A 3287-nucleotide genomic window follows, 5' to 3' on the forward strand; every position below is an offset into this window, starting at 1 on the left:
TATGTCAAGTGTGTATATGGTGTGTGTATATGCTATTGTATATGGGTATGTGTATATGCTACTGTGTATGGGTATGTGTATGGTATGTGTGTGTGTGTGTTGTGTGTATGTATGGTGTGTGTGCTATCGTATATGGGGGTATGTGGGTATTTATGTTTTTGGCAATCTCTTTTATGATGCCTTACTCTTAGTGGTCCTCCATGGTTACCGACATTGGAGTCTTCTGGGACAGACTCCTCTTAGTCTCTGGATGCTGCTGGCCTATAGATCCAGGGTAGAGCTGAGATGGCCCCAGCAACTATCAGCTTAAACTGCTGCTGCAGAAGCAGGTTGAAAAAGGTTCTAGTTACCTTGGATTTTTTTTTTTTTTAATCAGAGCTAAGGACTGAACCTAGGGCCTTGTGCTTGCTAGGCAAGCACTCTACCACTGAGCTGAACCTTCCTTTTTCCAGGGTGAAGTAAATACGCAGGGTGGATGGTGTCTGAGCAGTGACCTGTCCATGGCCTTCCATCTTCTCTGCTGGGCTGATTGAGGAGAGGCAGGGAGTCCTGGAGACTCCAGTAGAGTCAGGTCTGGAATCTACGAGGCTTAGCCTTGTGTTCTGTGGGTGCTAGTGGGATTCAGTGAGAGGGGCAGAAGGTCCTCTGGGAGTCAGTTCCCCCTGCCCACATGGTCCCAGAGACCATGCATTTGTTATGCAGACAACACCCCATTTTAGATTTGACTAAGATAAGGTAGCTGAATTCTTTTTAAAAACCTATATGTCTATTTTTATTTTATATGTATGGTGTTTTGCTTGTATGTCTGTGTATCATATGTATACCTGGTGCCCATGGAGACCAGAAGGGATGTGAGATTTTGTTACTGGAGTTACAGAGGGTTTGAGCTGTCACTCGGGTGCTGGGAATCGAAGTCTAGGTCTCTGGAAGAGCAGCCAAATTTCTGAGCCTTCTCTTCAGCTCCCCACAAAACTAAATTATTTAAAAAGCCATCTTGGCAAATGCGAACAGAGGCAGCCCATGAATGAACAGGAATTCTGAGTGAGCCTAACGTGAGCCCCCCAAGGAATGCCTTTAAAAAGGTGTTTATCTCCATAGCAACTGAGGACCCGGGTTCCCTTCACTAAGGGCACTTTCCCACGGTGAAGTATTTTTATCACATCCATTTATTAATTTGTTTACTTTGTATGTGCTTGTGGGAGCGTGCCACCCTGCACGTGTGGAGGTCAGAGGACAGCCTGCAGGAGTTGGTTTCCTCCTTCCACCATGTGGGTCCCAGGGATGGGACTCAGGCTGTCAGGTTTGGTAGCAAAGGCTTATTCCTGTTGAGGCTCCTCACTGGTCCCCACCCACAGCAATGGCTTTTAAGCAGGGAGAAGTGTATGGAGAGAGCTGCTTGGAATTGGGAGCAGGATACGAACCACAGCGGGCTCTCATCTTACTTAGATGTTCCTGATAGTTATACACACCAAGGACTGGCATCTGCCAGGCAAGTTGCCTGTCAGGGAGTTCTTCCTTAAGTGTTTCAATTCGTTATAGTTTTTTCCTTCCACACGAATGCCAATCCAGAAGCACATAGGAGCGAGCACATGAGAGTCTTCCAACCACTGGAATCCATTTTTATACTCTTTTGGGTATCTATGTAAACAGTGATGTCATTTACAAGCAAGGCTAAATTTATAACTTTTCCATATTTATAACAACATTCATTTTTCAGTTTTATCCCACCAGCCAGAACCTACCCATGAATCGCCTGTGTTGTCTGCTGTTCATTTTCAGAAGACAGAATAGCTTTTTAATCTTGATTTTACTGTAGTTTTCCTTCTTATAGCCGGCCACATTTTTGATCATATGGAAGGATGGCTGGGCTGTTACAGGCCTTGGGTTAGACCTTTTTTTCACTGTAAATGTCTTTCCTGTGTTTAATGCTTTTAAAGTTGATTTATTTTTGTGCGCATGGGTGTGGCGTGTGTGGACGGCCATGGAGGTCAGATGAGCACATGCTATCCCGAGGGTCAGTTACAGATGGTTGTGAGCAGCTTTACAGAGATACTGGGACTGAACCCAGGTCCTCTGCAAGCCCAGCAAGTGCTCCTTTGCCAACCTTGCCAGCTTTCCGGCTTCTCACATATCTGATTGAATTTGCTTGGTCAGAGACTAACACTGCCTTATCAGGACGACTTCTTGGTCTGCCTTTGTGTTTGACGTTATGATGAAACAAGTAACTAACTTACTAACAGGCATTAGCCAGTCTCTCCTCTGCCCCCCCCCCCCCATCCCAGCTTCTCTTCTGGGTACCTGCAGGGTTGTATTTCAGTGCCTTTGAAGTTAGGGATAGCCACATGTCTGGCTTCAGCCACTAAAGTCTAAATGCATTTTGCTTCTGAGTCAAAACCTGCAGGGGACCATGACAGTTAAAGAAGGCAAGATGCCGGGCTGTCATCCCTGAGGTCCACGAATGTGAGTTGAGCTGTCACACCCAGCAGCTCACAGGTGGCTACTGAGCCCGTGAGATGTAGCTAGCCCAAATTGAGATATGAGTCAAGTATAAGATACACATACTAGTTCTTGAACTGGTAAGATAGAAAAGAAATGATCTTAGTAATATTAGCCTATTGATCCTGTGTTTGAATACCTTGGGTATATTGGGTTAAGTAAAATATTATTAAAATTAATTTCTTTTTTTTTTTTTTTGGTTTGGTTTGTCGAGACAGGGTTTCTCTGTGTAGCCCTGGCTGTCCTGGAACTCACTCTGTAGACCAGGCTAGCCTCGAACTCTCGAGCTCAGAAATCCGCCTGCCTCTGCCTCCCAAGTGCTGGGATTAAAGGCGTGTGCCACCACCGCCCAACTTAAAATTAATTTCATTTGATTAAAAATATTTTTTTTGAAATGTGACTAGAATGATTTAAATTACATTTGTGGCTCACTGTGTCTCCATAGAAGGCGCAGCTAGCCTATGACAAGTAATGGATGAGGGAAAAATAAAATTTTTTAAAAGATTTATTTATTTATTTTATGTACGTGAGTAAACTGTCACTGTCTTCAGATGCACCAGAAGAGGGCATCGGATTCTGTTACAGGCGATTTCGTGCCATTATGTGGTTGCTGGGAATTGAACTCAGGACCTCTGGAAGAACAGTCAGTGCTCTCAACCACTGAGCCATCTCTCCAGCCCAGGAAAAATAAGCTTTTTAATAACTCTTCAAACTCCTCTTAGAAATTAACTTTAACTTTAAAAAAGATATATGTGTTTTGAGTTACTCTGTGTGCATGTATGTTTGTGAAC

At 44.1% G+C, this 3287-nt stretch overlaps 1 protein-coding gene across 1 annotated transcript in view; it reads right to left on the minus strand.

Annotated features, from left to right (window-relative positions):
* Ctdspl (CTD small phosphatase like) overlaps positions 1-3287 on the minus strand; it is a 92807-nt gene that overhangs the window by 25898 nt on the left and 63622 nt on the right. The gene's annotated exons all lie outside the window — the stretch shown is intronic.

The sequence above is a fragment of the Grammomys surdaster genome, unplaced genomic scaffold (genome assembly GCF_004785775.1).
Source record: "Grammomys surdaster isolate TR1022 unplaced genomic scaffold, NIH_TR_1.0 172, whole genome shotgun sequence".
In the NCBI taxonomy this organism is placed as follows: domain Eukaryota; kingdom Metazoa; phylum Chordata; class Mammalia; order Rodentia; family Muridae; genus Grammomys; species Grammomys surdaster.